The 15,731-nt window shown below is 44.3% G+C and overlaps 1 non-coding gene across 1 annotated transcript; it reads right to left on the reverse strand.

The window, feature by feature from the left end:
• Positions 1-15,186: 15,186 nt before the first annotated feature.
• On the reverse strand, positions 15,187-15,322 carry LOC114809691. Its single transcript, XR_003757468.1, has one exon. It is a non-coding gene; the product is annotated as a small nucleolar RNA SNORA7 (small nucleolar RNA).
• Positions 15,323-15,731: the final 409 nt, after the last annotated feature.

The following is a 15,731-nucleotide window of genomic DNA, read 5'->3' on the forward strand; positions in this document are numbered from 1 at the left end:
TCTGCCTCCAAACCCTGCTCATTTTCTCTCCACAAAATTTCCAGGATCTAGAAGAAGCAGCAGGGCCTTGTGGCAATATCACGGTATTGGGAGTCACAGGACAAGGGTTCTAATCCCTTCTCTGCCACTTGTCTGGACTTCTTTCCCCTTCACACCTGAGACACGACTGATCTCTCCAACTTCAAAGTCTTATTGAATTCACATCTCTTCAAGTGGCCTTCCCCAACGAGGTCCTTACTTCCTCTACTCTCTCTCCCATCTGCATCACTTGGATTTGTACTCTTAATTCACCCCACCCTCAGCCCCACAGCACTTATTTTAATGTCTATCTCCCCGTCTAGACTGTAAGTTCCTAATGGGCAGGGATTCAGTCATTCATTCATTCAATAGTATTTATTGAGCGCTTACTATGTGCAGAGCACTGGACTAAGCGCTTGGAATGAACAAGTCGGCAACAGATAGAGACGGTCCCTGCCGTTTGACGGGCTTACGGTCTAATCGGGGGAGAGGAACAGACGAGAACAATGGCGATAAATAGAGTCAAGGGGAAGAACATGTGTCTACCAGCTCCGCTCTGCATACAGTAGTAAGTGCTCAATAAATACCACTGATTGATTTTTTCATGGTATCTGTTTAGAAGTGCTTACCATGTGGCAGGAACTGAGCTAAGCACTGGGATAGATAAACGCCAATGAGGTTGGACACAGTCCATGTCCCCCCTAGGGCTCACAGTTCTAATCCCCATTTTACAGATGAGATAACTGAGGCACAGAGAAGTGAAGTGACTTCCAAGGTCGCACAGCAAACTCATGGCAGAGATGGGATTAAATTTAGGTCCTTTGACTCGCAGGCTCATCCTCTTTCCAATAGGCCACGCTGCTTCTCTGTTCTCGTTAAAAAGCAGTTTATTTGTTTTTGATTTTGCAAGTTTTTGAAACATAAGCACATTAACAAAATTTTGGGGTAGGGTTCATTTGTGAACTATCAATTTAAGAACGGTTCCATTCAGTTTTATACCTCCACGAACCCAAATTGTCTACGGTATCAAGATTGTGGCTTCGTGAGACAGGGAGGATGGTGGTGCTGTCTACAGTGATGGGACAATTAGAGGGAGGACAGCGTTCCTTGGGAGAATGAGAAGTTCTGTTTTGGACGTGTTAAGTTTTAGGTTTTCAGCAGGACATCCAAGTAGAGATGTCCTAAAGGCAGGAGGAAATACAGGATTGCAAAGAAGGAGAGCTGGAGATGTAGATTTGGGGATCATCTGTGTAGAGATAACAATAATAATAATTCTGGTATCTATTAAGCGCTTACTATGTGCCAGGCACTGTACTAAGCGCTGGGGTGGATACGAGCAAATCAGGTTGGACACAGTTCCTGGCCCACATGGGGCTCACGGTCTCAAATTCCCATTTTATAGATGAGGTAACTGAGGCACAGAGAAGTGAAGTGACTTGCCCCAGGTCACACAGCAGACAAGTGGTGGAGTTGGAATTAGAACTCATGATCGTCTGACTCCGAGGCTCGTGCTCTATCCATTTTGCCTTGTAGCTTCATGATAGTTGGAGCCCCGGTAGCGAATATAAGCTTTAAGTGAGCTCTGGTTTAAATAGGCAGCATGAATTTTGATAATTTGTTTTCTGAAAAATGGTAAAGCCATGTTGGGGAATAATGTTGGTAACCAAAAATGACCAAATAGCCTGGTTTTGCACACTGGAGAGTACACTGCTCAATCAATTTAAAAGTGATGTGAGCCCATCTATGGTCATGTAGAAAAAATATATCTCCCTGCTATAAAAATAATAAATTATGTGCACATACACACTCTAGGAATCTTAGAATCTTTGAGGAAAAATTACTTTTTGAGAAAATAAAAGGACGGATTATTTACTGCAATGACGCCTTTAGATGACACTGAAAGCTTTTTGCTCTGCAGAGAAGAGCCGAGTACTGCCCAAGGTCAATAACTAGATCGGAATACCTGGCGAGCAGCCACCCGGCATTTCTGAGAGACCTATTCACTGGGTGTGGTAACGTGGCCGCTATTGTCCCCACAGCAGCAAGTGTTCGTAGGGATATTCACACATCGCCAGCCTTGAATTATCTAATGGAACCAGTCCCTTTTGGTACACTGAGATCAAATAATGTCCACGGAGTCCTTTCTTCTGCCGACAACAATGTTTCTCCTTCCTATTTCACTCCCACACTCACCGCCTTCACTAGCCGTCCCAGCCATTTAACTCCCTCCTCAAACCTCCGGTCCCCCTAACTCCTACCATCTCTTTCCCCTGACGATCTAGCCACATACTTCATCAGCAAAATAATAATAATGTTGGTATTTGTTAAGCGCTTACTCTGTGCAGAGCACTGTTCTAAGCACTACAGGGTAATCAGGTTGTCCCACTTGAGGCTCACAGTTAATCCCCATTTTACAGATGAGGTCACTGAGGCACAGAGAAGTTAAGTGACTTGCCCACGGCCACACAGCTGACAAGTGGCAGAGGCAGGATTCAAACCCATGACCCCTGGCTCCCAAGCCCGGGCTCTTTCCACTGAGCCACGTGAAACCATCAGAGGTGATTTCCCTAAACTCCCCTGCTCCTCTCCCCGTCTTATCCTCTTCGACTCTCCCTATATTCCCTGCAGTAACTCAAGAAGAGATTTCTCACCTCCTCTCTAAATCCACTCCCTCCACTTGTGCTTCTGACCCCATCCCTTCATACCTTTTTAAAACACTCGCTCCTTCCCTCCTTCTTTCTCCTCGTCATCTTCAATTGTTTGCTTTCCAGTGGCTTCTTCCCCACTGCTTTGAAACGTGCTTATGTATCCCCTAGCCTGAAAAAAACCCCTCCCTTGACCCTATAGCTACCTCCAGTTATCACCCCATCTCCATCCTATTCCTCTCCAGACATCTTGAGAGAGATGTTCACACCCACCATCTCCACTTCCTCTCCTCCGACTCACTCCTCGATCCCTGCCAATCTGGCTTCCACCCCCTCCGTTCCATGGCAACAGCCCTCTCTAGGGTAACCAGCGACGGCCTTCTCACCAAATCTGATGGCCCCTACCTCCTAGACCTCTCAGCTGCCTTTGACACTTTAGGCGACTCCTTAATCCTCGAAACTTTATCCAAGCTTGGCAGCGTGGCTCAGTGGAAAGAGCCTGGGCTTCGGAGTCAGAGGTCATGAGTTCGACTCCCGGCTCTGCCACTTGGCAGCTGTGTGACCGTGGGCAAGTCACTTCACTTCTCTGTGCCTCAGTTACCTCATCTGGAAAATGGGGTTTAACTGTGAGCCTCACGCGGGACAACCCGATTACCCTGTATCTACCCCAGCGTTTAGAACAGTGCTCTGCACATAGTAAGCGCTTAACAAGTACCAACATTATTATTGTTATTATTCACTAGCAATCTCTTGGTTCTCCTCCTAGCCCTCTGAAAGTTCCTTCTCAGTTTCTCTCAGTGGCTCCTCCTCTGCCTCCCACCCTCTGACAGTGGGGGTCCCTCAAGGCTCAATTCTAGGTCCCTTTCTATTCTCCATTTACGCTCACTCTCTTGGAAAAAGACATTCATTCCCACGGCTTCAACTCCCACATCTAGGCACCTGATTCCCAAATCTACATCTCCAACTCCGATCTCTCGCCTTCCCCGCAATCTCGCGTTTCCCCTCCTGCCTTCAGGACATCTCTACCTAAATATCCCACTGACAACTCAAACGTGTCCAGAACAGAACGCCTCATTTTCCCCACCCAAACTCTGCCCTCCCATCACCGTACGTATCTCTATCCTACCTCCTGTGTCTGTAACCTTGGCATTTTCCTCGATTCATCTCTCGCATTACTCCCACAGAGTCAATCTGTCACCAAATCCTGTCAGTTCTACTTTCATAACTTTGCTAAAATCTGCTCTTTCCTCTCCCTCCTGCTACCATGCTGATCCAAGCACTTTCCCTATCCCGCTTTGACTACTGCATCTGTCTCCTCGCTGACCTCCTGTCTCTCCCCACTCCAATCCATACTTCACTCTGCTGCATGGATCGTTTTCCAAAAATAAGTTCAGTCCGTGTCTCCCCACTTCTCAGGAACCTCCACTCGTTGCCCATCCTCCTCAGCATCTAACAGAAACTCCTTACCATTAAAGCACTCAATCAGCTCGACTCATCCTACTCCACTCCACTGATCTACTACAGCTCAGCCCTCACACTTCACTCTACACCAGTGCTTCCAACGGTGCCTGACACATAATAAGCACTTAAATACCGTACCAGACGTTGGACTGGTTCTGGTGTAAATACGAGATAATTAGATGGGACACAGTCTCAGTCCCATATGGGGCTCACAGTCTAAAAGGGGTGAGAGCTGGCCTTTTATCCTCATTAGGCAGAAGAGGAAACAAAGGCACAGAAGCTAAGTGACTTGCCCAAGGTCTAGTGGCAGAGACTGTACCTAGGCTAGAACCTAGAAACCCTGCCTCCCAGACCTATGCTCTACTAGACCACACTGTCTCCCCAGCTATCAGTCCTGAATAGATAAAAGCTCTGGTTTGAGGTGTGGTTATTGGACCCGACTCCGGAATTAGGAGACTGCAAGAGCGGGACGTGAATTTGAAGCACTCCCGAACACAAAACTCGTTATCGGGCCTCTGGAGGGCAAAGTCAGAGGGCCAGTTTAAGCCCGGAAATGCTGACTGAAAATAACAGATGGGAATCAAATTTCCATTGTGCTTCTTAAATTACAAACCTTTAAAAATCATTTTCAATGGCTGGTTTTCTCTGCCCAGAGTGAGCCTTCGCTGACGGAGTCACTACTGCATCTGAGCAAACTACGATCTGTAAGTAGAAAGGTTGAATGGCTTATTCATAGAGTCTCAGAAGCCGCTGAAGAGACAGGATTTAATCTTGTCCTCTTCACTTCAAATTGCTGCTTTGACTAAGCCGGGCTACTGGAAAACCTGTGTCTGCTAGCATCCCTGTACAGAGGACGTGAGTGCTAATCCTGCCTCCGCCACTTGTCTGCTGTTTGACCTTGGGCAAGTCATTTCACTTCTCTGTGCCTCAGTTACCTCATGTGCAAAGTGGGGATTAAGACTGTGAGCCCCACGTGGGACAACCTGGTTACCTTGTATCTACCCCAGCGCTTAGAACAATGCTTGACACATAGTAAGCGCTTAACAAATACCAACATCATCATCTCCCCAGGTGCTTAATACATTGCTAAGTATACAGTGATGGCAAGGTCGATACAGCCTTGATTAGTCCTTATACACCTCAGTGTACACTCCAAATGAGACACTGACCCAAGAAGGAAACACTTTTATTTCACTGCTAAGCCTGGATAGAACAGAGATAAACAATTTGACTTGGCCGGATTATTCATGTTTAAAAGCTAATGCTATTGCCCCTAAAAGTAAAGCCAGTAAAAACCCTCTCACGAATCATAAAGCATACAGATCTCCCAGACCCGCTGGGAAAACCTACATGAAGCAACGGGAGGCCATGCATATTTATTCATTTGATCGTATTTATTGAGTGCTTACTGTGTGCTAAGCACTGTACTAAGCGCTTCGGAGTTAGAGGTCATGAGTTCGACTCCCGGCTCTGCCACTTGTCAGCTGTGTGACTGTGGGCGAGTCACTTCACTTCTCTGTGCCTCAGTTCCCTCATCTGTAAAATGGGGATTAACTGTGAGCCCCACGTGGGACAACCTGATTCCCCTATGTCTACCCCAGTGCTTAGAACAGTGCTCGGCACATAGTAAGCGCTTAACAAATACCAACATTACATAGTACAACACTTTTGCCCCTTCACCTTTACCCTACAGAACATTTTCTCAGATGTCATTTTTCTAGCTAACTAGGAATCAAAAGCACTGTAAATTCTGGCGTAAATCCTGTCGAGACAGTATGAAATCAGGGAAGAAAATTAAAGTCGTCCCTTCCCAGTGAGACGTGGTATTCGCGAAAGCCTAAGAACTCGCAAGTTAAGTCATTTTCAACTAATTTATCAGTGACAATAATAATGCTGGTGTTTGTTAAGCACTTACTATGTGCAGAGCACTGTTCTAAGCGCTGGGGTAGATAGAGGGTAATCAGGTTGTCCCACGTGAGGCTCACAGTCTTAATCCCCATTTTACAGATGAGGTAACTGAGGCTCAGAGAAGTGAAGTGACTTGCCCACAGTCACACAGCTGCCAAGTGGCAGAGCCGGGATTCGAACCCATGACCTCCGACTCCAAAGCCCGGGCTCTTTCCACTGAGCCACGAGAAGCGGCACAGTGGCTAGGATGGAGAGAGTGTTATGGAACTATTTTCTGGAATAGGGTGGGTTACGTTATTGGACCCCTTGGCCTTCGAAAATTCAGAAGAGAAGCTCTGTACATGGGAGTACCTCATTGTGGAAGGTTTCCAACTGCTCCCAGAGCATTGTGTTGGATTCAAGGATCAGAGGATTTAACGAGAGGCAACTCCTCTTCCAAAATCAATTGCTTCCTGGTTGGTCTCTAGAGGAGAGAAGTAATATATTTGGAAAATCGCTTTGAAGGATGGCTCTTAATAAGGCTCCTCTCTCTCTCTCTGATTTACCATTAAACCCTGAATGGGGGACAACTTAATATTCAGTAAAGCGTGGAAGGAGTTTCAATGAATGAATTCATTCACATTTTGAGAAGATAAATTTTAATGTCAGATTTATTCACCAACTCATAAGATAAATTTAAATGTCAGATTTATCCACCAACTCACCTGTGGTTTTAAGGCAGTTTTACACATCATTCTTAAAAAAAAAAATAAATCACTTGCCATCTAAAACTTCTCTCAGCCCCCAAATTGTTCATGGACTCCACTCATCACTCCCTCCCCACCTAACTAATTTAGAACAAACATCTGTCTACAAATGCAATATTCTCACATAGATTGAGTGTGCCCTAAAATCACCTATCCAAAAGAGAACTTGCAGAAAAAGCAGAACATATTCAATTTCCCCTCTTCCCCAAGAATAAGCTCAGATACAACTGATAGATTCGAGCGCTTTCTGTGTTCAGAACACCGTACTGTATTAGAAGAGCACGATATAACAGAGCCGGTAGACACGTTCCCCGTTCACCTTGATCTTGCAGTCTGGAGATTCCGTGTATATATGCTTGGATTTTAAAATAATATACGAAAACTTGGGGAAAAAGGAGGTTTAGCTTTAGGAAACAATAAACACCCACATACCGTGATTAAGGGTGGAGAATGGGGTGCCTAGTAGCTGTGTGACTGTGGGCAAGTCACTTCACTTCTCTGTGCCTCAGTTACCTCATCTGTCAAATGGGGATTAACTGTGAGCCTCACGTGGGACAACCTGATTACCCTGTATCTACCCCAGCGCTTAGAACAGTGCTCTGCACATAGTAAGCGCTTAACAAATACCAACATTATTATTAACAGCTCTCAACTCAGGTGGGTGTGGTGTGTGACATAGGTGGAAGAGTTTGTAAACTCATTATGGGCAGGGAACATATCTGCTAATTCTGCTCTATTGTACTCTCCCAATCGCTTAGTACAGTGCTCTGCACTTGGTAAGCACTTAAATACCATTGATTGATTGATTGGTCCCAGTGACTCCCAGTACTGTGAGGAAGATAATCTTCTTATTGATTGAGGGGCCAATATACACTCAGTGTTGGAGAGAGGGAAGGAGGGAGAGGAATAACACAAAACACCCGGTGGACTATGGGCCTGTGGGTGAGCTGTACTAGTTTGATTTTGAAACCCTTGTGTGGATAGAGGCGGGAGCACCTGGGTTCTAATCCTGGATCTGCCACAGGTCTGCTGTGTGACCTCGGGCAAGTCACTTAGCTTCTCTGTGCCTCGGTTACTTCATCTGTAAAAAATGGGGATGAAGAGGGTGAGCCCCATGTGGAGCCAAGACTGTGTCCAACCTTCAGTAGTATTTATTGAGCGCTTAGTATGTGCAGAGCACTGTACTAAGCGCTTGGAATGGACAATTCGGCCACAGATAGAGACAATCCCTGCCCGTTGATGGGCTTACAGTCAGAGAAGCAGCATGGCTCAGTGGAAAGAGCACGGGCTTTGGAGTCAGAGGTCATGGGTTCGTATCCCAGCTCGGCCACTTGTCAGCTGTGTGACTTTGGGCAAGTCCCTTCACTTCTCGGTGCCTCAGTGACCTCATCTGGAAAATGGGGATTAAGACTGTGAGCCCCACGTGGGACAACCCGATTCCCCTGTGTCTACCCCAGCGCTTATAATAGTGCTTGGCACATAGTAAGCGCTTAAATACCAACGTTATTATTATTAATCGGGGGACACAGACAGACAAAAATAAGACAACTTAATCGCAATAAATAAAATCAAGGGGATGTACACCTCATTAACAAAATAAATAGGGTAATAAAAATATGTACAAATGAGTCTTGTACCTACCTCAGCACTGAGAACAGTGCTTGATACATATTAAGCACCTAACAAGAACCATAGAAAATCCAGTGAGGTTCTGCTGGCAAAAATGTCCTAGCTGGCTGAAAATAGCTGCTAGACCGTTACCTTTCTCATGTTATGGGAGGGTCAGTGAACCACTACCCACAGTTAATGATCTGTTTCATAACGTAATGACCCACTCAGTTATTCATTTATTAAATTCCAGAAAGGTTGAGACAAAATTGCCGTAAGGCTGTAGAGCGAGGTGAACAAGGAAGTGGAGTGTGGCAAATATGCTACGTTTTAGGAGAAGAGGCTGAGAAAGATGCCCTCTGGATATGAAGCTAAGAGATGACCCTCATTTAGGACGGTAGATATTGAGTCCTTTTTTTTAAAATGTTATTTGTTAAGTGCTTACTATATGCCAGGTATTCATTCATTCAATAGTATTTACTGAGCGCTTACTATGTGCAGAGCACTGTACTGAGCTCTTGGAATGTACAAATCGGTAACAGATACAGTCCCTGCCCACTGACGGGCTTACAGTCTAATCGGGGGAGACAGACAGACAAGTACAATAGCATTAATTGTAGACTAGTAATTCTACTAGACACAGGAGAGTTACAAGATAATAAGTCCATGACCCACTTGGGGCTCAGAGTCTTAATTCCCATTTTACAGAGGAGGTAACTGAGGGACAGACAAGTGGCAGAGCTGGGATTAGAACCCAGGTCCTCTGACTCCCAGGCCCTTGCTCTTTCAACTAGGCCATGCGGCTTCTCTAAATTTCTTTGAAATGAGGCTGTACCTGTTTGCCTTTTGGTATAAATCTGGGAAATTCTTCAGAAAGACGGCCTTACCTGTCTACTTGAATTTGATATCTAGAAAATACGCTGACCAAATGTATTTTTTCCACCAACCATCATTTATAGCAGTGCCAGTCATTAAAAAAAATCCCATTCCCAAGTAGTTAAGAATCATAAATTATCCTGCCTTTCCAACTTCATCAAAAATATCATTATCCTTCCAAGTACAAGGAAAGGTCTGGGGTTTTTTTTCCCCCTTCTTTCAGTAGTCATTCGAAAGTTAAAACAGTACCAATTTCCGTGTCGCAGCAACCTGGATACTTGATATGATCTTGTATAAATTATGCCACATTATTCCCCCCCGCCAGTGATGCTTGCCTCTTTAAGCTGTCTATCTTTGAAGGGAAAGGGAGACTGATAGATTTCTCTTTAACCCCACAGGGACAGTTTGAACTTTTATTATTTTAATTTCCATGCAGCTGTCCTGTAAGAGAGTCTATATTCCAAATTAATGTGTTATCCACTGACATCCCTATAGTCTTCACTGGGCTCCACTTACTATGCATGTATAAAAGATCTCCACGCCAGAGGTTGCTCTGGCTGGAGGTTTAATGGCTCTTTTTGCTCCTCTCTCAGAATTAAAAGAGCTCCCCTGAAGTAGTTTCTGAGAACACACTAATGACTCTTTCCCTGATATTTCTTCAAGGGTTTGGGAACCACCCTTGAAGCATTAATTATGGGGCATTAATTCCTCCCCATGTCCTTTGTTCCCTGAAAGAGAACAAAAATAAAAAATAAAAGAAAACTCAGAATTGGAGAAAAGAATGCAGATATGAAGTGATCTAACAGCTAACCAAAAAATAACATTTTCCAGACTTTATGCTCACCCTTAAAATTCAGGTTGTGATAAGCAACTGAGAAGCAGTGTGGACAAGTGGATAGAGCACAGGTCTGGAAGTCAGAAGGACCTGGTTCTAATCCCAGCTCCACCATTTGTCTGCTGTGTAGATTTGGGCAATTCACTTAACTTCTCTGTGTCTCAGTTAGCTCACCTGTAAAATGGGGGATTACGACTGTAAACCCCTTGTGAGACATGGACTGTCTCCAATCTGATTAACTTGTGTCTATCCTAGCGCTCAATACAGTGCCTGGCATATAGTAAACGCTTATCAAATACCATTAAAAAAAAAATCACGGACGAGACTTCCATAATGCATTGCCGGAGGAAAAGTTAATGACATCAGATGGTACAGTCCTAAGGATGTTGAAAAAGATGACTCCTCACTGCATCCGCTTGGTCCCCATTGGAGACAAAATATTAGGGTGCAGGGAGCATTAGCTGGTCTGAGCATGTCATTGCTTGTGTTCTTATGTTTTCTCATAAAAAGGAATATACTTTAAAATGAAAGTAATGACCACTGAACAATCCTGGAGCAATAGCTTTGTTTAAAGTCCCCAGAGGAAAGAACTATCTTCTAATGCACATCATCGGTGACAGAGATAGGGAGAGGTAATTTTAAAAGCTTTACATTTGATGGGATGTGCCTTAATAGACCATTTGAAAGGATGTGCACGATATTTCTTTAGACAATATCTTGGACATTTCGGGCAACCGATTACAAAAACCCTTCAAATGATTCGTTCTTTAAAATAAATTAAAAGAGGCTGATGGATTCTCTTTTCTAATCTGTAAGGAACCAATGTGTCCTTCGGGTGTGTGGACTGAAAAGTAAAAGACTCAACCGAGCAGGGATGCCATGCCAATCTAGTTGATTTGGGGTTGGGGGAAAATCCAGAAATGAGGGCCTGGGAAATATTTCCTTGTCTGGCATAGAGGCAAGGCAATCTCACACCACAGTCTTCGAACCTTGGTGAAATGGATTGATTTTCTGCTCTCCAGAGTGGCAGCCACCATGGGCATCACTAGAGAGTGTCCAGTTCCACTTAAGCAATGGTTGTGTGCAATGCAACATAGCCAGGAATGATCTGGTGAAGTGTATACTCTAGTATTTTTGACAAAGCTGTTCCCATTTTTTTTTAATGGTATATGTTAAGCACTTACTATGTGCCAGGCACCAAGTACCGGGGTAGATGCAACATAATCAGGTTGAACACAGTCCATGTCCCACAGAGGGCTCACTGTCTTAATCCCCATTTTACAGATGAGGTATTTGAGGCGCACAGTAGTGAAGTGATTTGCCCAAGGTAATATAGCAGACAAGTGGTTGTGCTAGGATTAGAACCCAAGTCCTCCGACTAACGAGCCTGTGCTCTTTCCACTAAGCCACACTGCTTCCCAGTAATCACTGCACTCTAAGGGATAAGGCCTACTCGTATGCTGTTTCACTGCTAGTTAAATTCTTCTCAATATAGTTCCAGCAAAAATCAACTGTATTTGAGTGTCTACTGTGTGCAGACCACTGTATTTAGCACTTGGTAAAGTACAATATAACAGCCGGTAGAAAAGTTTTCTGTCCACAAAGTGCAAACTGCCCCCAAAATCTCTGATGGAAGCTCCAGAGGGAAAGAAAAATCATATTCCTCTTCCTCTCTGGAGTATTTTTTTTTTCCTAAAGGTGACTTCCACTTGGTGAATTCTCTACTATGCTCCCCTTACTCTACTTCTCTCTCTTTTTTTCTTTCAGAGGTTCTTTGCTGGAGAAGTATTATACCTCCTGTGGAACACAGTCTTTCTGGGGAATGCAAGTCTAGATGAAACTGTTGCAATATCAGTAAAATCTGGTTATCCTTCAAAGACCTCCCCCTTAGGTAGACAGTCTTTGGAGCTCTGTGTTTCCTCCACTTCTGGAAAACTGGGCTTTTTTCTCTTGTACCAATGAATTGATATCTTGAACTGTATGACCCAGTAATAATTCTATTGCGGGAGGGCAAGATGCTTGCTTTTTTTTTTAAATGGTATTATTTAAATGCTTACTGTGTGCCAGGCAATAATTCTATGGCAGGACAAGATGTTCTTTTGGTTTTTTTAAATGGCATTTGTTAAATGCTTACTATGTGCCAGGCACTGTACTAGCACTGGAGTAGAAACAAGATAACCAGGATGGACACAGTTCCTCTTCTACTCGGTGCTCGCAGTCTTAATCTCCATTTTACAGATAAGGTAACTGAGGCACAGAGAAATGAAGTGATTTGCCCGAGGCCACACAGCAGGCAAATGGCAGAGCTGATATTAGAATTAGGTCCTCAGATTCCTTGGCCCACACTCTTTCCCCTTGGCCCCGCTGCTTTTCATTGTACAATAATAATACTTATTATTATGGTAGTTGTTAAGTGCATACCATGTGTGTCAAGCATTAAGTGCTGAGGTAGATACAAGTTAATCCAATTGGACACAATCCCTACCCCACATGGGGCTCATCGTCTAAGTAGGAGGGAGACCAGGTATTGAATCCCCGTTTTACCGATGAGGAATTTGAGGTCCAGAGACATTAAATGACTTGCCCTAGATCACACAGCCGACGATTGGCAAAGCCAAAATTAGAACCCAGGTTCCCCGACTCCCAAGCCCATTCTCCTTCCACTAGTCCATGCGGCTTCAAGATACATTTGCTTCCCAAATTTTCAACTCCACTGAACATGTTTTCTGATTTCTTTCTCCTCCTGAGGATGCTGTGTTCTAGAGATAAGACATACATGAGACACCACATTTGTTCTTTGTCATTCCCTAGGAGATGCAGTGAGGTGGCAAACGTCTTTTGTTGCCAGTACACACAAATCACCCTCTCGAATTTGAACACGCTGCCACTTCAGGGGACAGTGTGCAGGGAGAGCTAAGAGCGAAGAGGAGGAGGAGTGAACACCATTCAAATAGAAGTGTGCACAAGAAAGCGGGATAGCAGGAGACTGTTGGCATTAATAATGATCTGGCCTAGTGGATAGAGCCCGGGGCCCGGGAGACAGAAGGATCTAGGTTCTAATCCCTCCGCTTGTCTGCTGTGTGACCTTGGGCAAGTAACTTAACGTCTCTGTGCCTCAGTGATCTGTAAAATGGGGATTGAGACTGTGAGCCCCATGTGAGACAGGCACTGTGTCCAACCTGATCAGCTTGTTTCTAACCCAGGGTTTAGAACAATGCTTGACACATACTAAGAGCTTAACAAATGCCACAATCATTATTATAATGATGGTATTTCTTAAGTGCTCACTGTCTGTCAAGCACTGAGGTAGGTACAAGATAATCGGGTCCCTCATGGAGCTCACAGTCTAAGTAGGAGGGAGAACAGGTAATGAGCCCCCATTTTGCGGATGAAGAAACTGAGGCACAGAGAAGTTAACTGATTTGACCAAATCACACAGCAGACCAGTGGCAGAGTTAGAACTTAGGTCCTCTTACTCCCAGGTCCACGCTCTTTCCACTCAGCCAACCTCTCCCTAAATTGGACCCTCTCCCAGGCCCCAAAATGCACAAGTAAAAGTCTGTTAAAAAGCAACTACCAGCCTTTAGTGAATCACGGTCTCCTGAGTACTTAGCACAGTGCTCTGCATACAGTAAGTGCTCAATAAATATGATTGATTGATTGACTGGAAGATAAATTGAGATTCACTCAATTCTAACCAGCCTGACCACACGATTTATGTCTCTTGGGGATTCACGTCTGCTTTTTCACAAAATTTAGCATAACAATAAAGCTAAAACTAGCTTAATTTAGTTCTAAGAGTAGTTTAAGTTTGGGAACTGGATGAACTGGATTATGTACCACTTGGAATTTCCAATATTCTGAAATGTCATTCTAGTTCTTATGTAATTCTGTTGAATGTTCTTCCATTTGGTCTATTTTTACCCCAAGCCAACTCGAATGCAATGTGGTCCAGAAATGATGACTTGGCCAGACTTCTGCAATACTGAGAATCGAAGACTGCAACTGGCACCCAGGCAAGTCCAAGGCGGCCTCAAGGCTGCTTTAAGCAGGGAAGGTTAGAGCATTAATCGATGACCGCCTGAGAGAGGATAATCCCTCTGCTGGAACTTTCTTCAATCTAGCATGGAAAGGTACTTTGAATCAGATCAGGAGAACAATTCTGACCAGAGGGACAATGTCTTCATCTCTTGAGTTCTTTCTGACTCTGTTCAACCTCCTGCCCGGAATCCCGCTTTTCTTTGAGGTTAGTAATTGTTAAATATCTTACCAACCCTAAATATCAGGAGAAAAGTCCAGTTATCTTGTTGAAGGTTTCCCCCTCACTGGATTCTGGCCTCCCTCCCTTCTCCTCACCACCGCCCCCCCGCCAAAAAAAATTCTTAAAATCTCATGAATTGAAAAAAACAACTTAATATAACAAAGATGGAATCAAAGCCAGTATTTTATAAATTGTTCTTTTAAGCATTTGTCTGGGCAGTGTTTATTTTTTTTTTATTATAGTCCCCCGGTAGTCACATGTGAAAAGCTGTTTCAGAGTAGATCTGATAAAGTGTCTACTGTTAAGAGGCTGTTCCTGGAACTCAGTAATGTACACCCTTTCTCGATTTGGCAGGAGGCTATTTTTGCTTTGCTGACTAACTCCCTTTTATAACTTCAGAATGTTGTTTAGCTTTGTTAAAGGTGCTTCTTCAGCTGCTAAAGCCCTATTCATTTGATGTGGCTCTAAATGCACGAGGAAATACTTCTGGCAATTGCTCTACAGTGATCTAACCCTGCTCACGTAGCCATCAACCTTCGATTGCAAGCTCCCTGAAGGCAGGGATCGAATCTATCAGCTCTACAGTACTCTTCCGTGCGCTTTGTCTTGTCTTACGCCGTCGAGTCATTTCCGACCCGTAGCGACACCGTGGACATACTTCTCCCAGAATGGCCCGCTTTCCATCTGCAATCGTTTTGTTAGGGTATCCAGAGAGTTTTCTCCGTAAAAAGACGGATGTGATTTACCACTGCCTCCTTCCGCGCAGTAAACTTGAGTCTCTGCCCTCAACTCTCTCCTGCCGCTGCTGCCCAGCACGGGTGAGTTTTGACTTGTGGCAGATTGCCTTCCACTCGCTAGCCACTGCCCAGGCTAGGAATGGAATGGGTAGACCTCTGCTTGACTCTCCCTCCCAAAGTCGAGACTGATAGAACAATGGAAACTCTCCAGATGCGACTGAGAGGGGTCTGCGTGCTTACTATAGTTAATAAATACCGTTACTTCATTATTCCCAATCTGGATATAATACAGTGAAAAATTTTTAAATTTGAGTTTCAATAGCATCCTAACAATCTAATACACAGGATTTTGATAGTCCTGCTTCAAAAATCAGACTCCTCTGAGGTGGAAAGTCTTGCTGACCACTTAATTTCTTTCCACGTCTATCAATACACCGACTTCTCCCTACATTTGAGGCAAAATCCGATGAAATCTTAATGATTTATTCCTGCAGGCACCCAGGAGAAGAGATAGCTTGCCAGCATGCCACAATTTGTACAAATGGGGAAACAGGGATTGAAAAGAGCCAAGTTCTGGGTATGGTGAGAGCTCAGTTCATTGTATTCTAAATCAGACAGACCACCTGATGATCCCTT

This window comes from Ornithorhynchus anatinus, chromosome 2 (genome assembly GCF_004115215.2).
Source record: "Ornithorhynchus anatinus isolate Pmale09 chromosome 2, mOrnAna1.pri.v4, whole genome shotgun sequence".
Classification (NCBI taxonomy): domain Eukaryota; kingdom Metazoa; phylum Chordata; class Mammalia; order Monotremata; family Ornithorhynchidae; genus Ornithorhynchus; species Ornithorhynchus anatinus.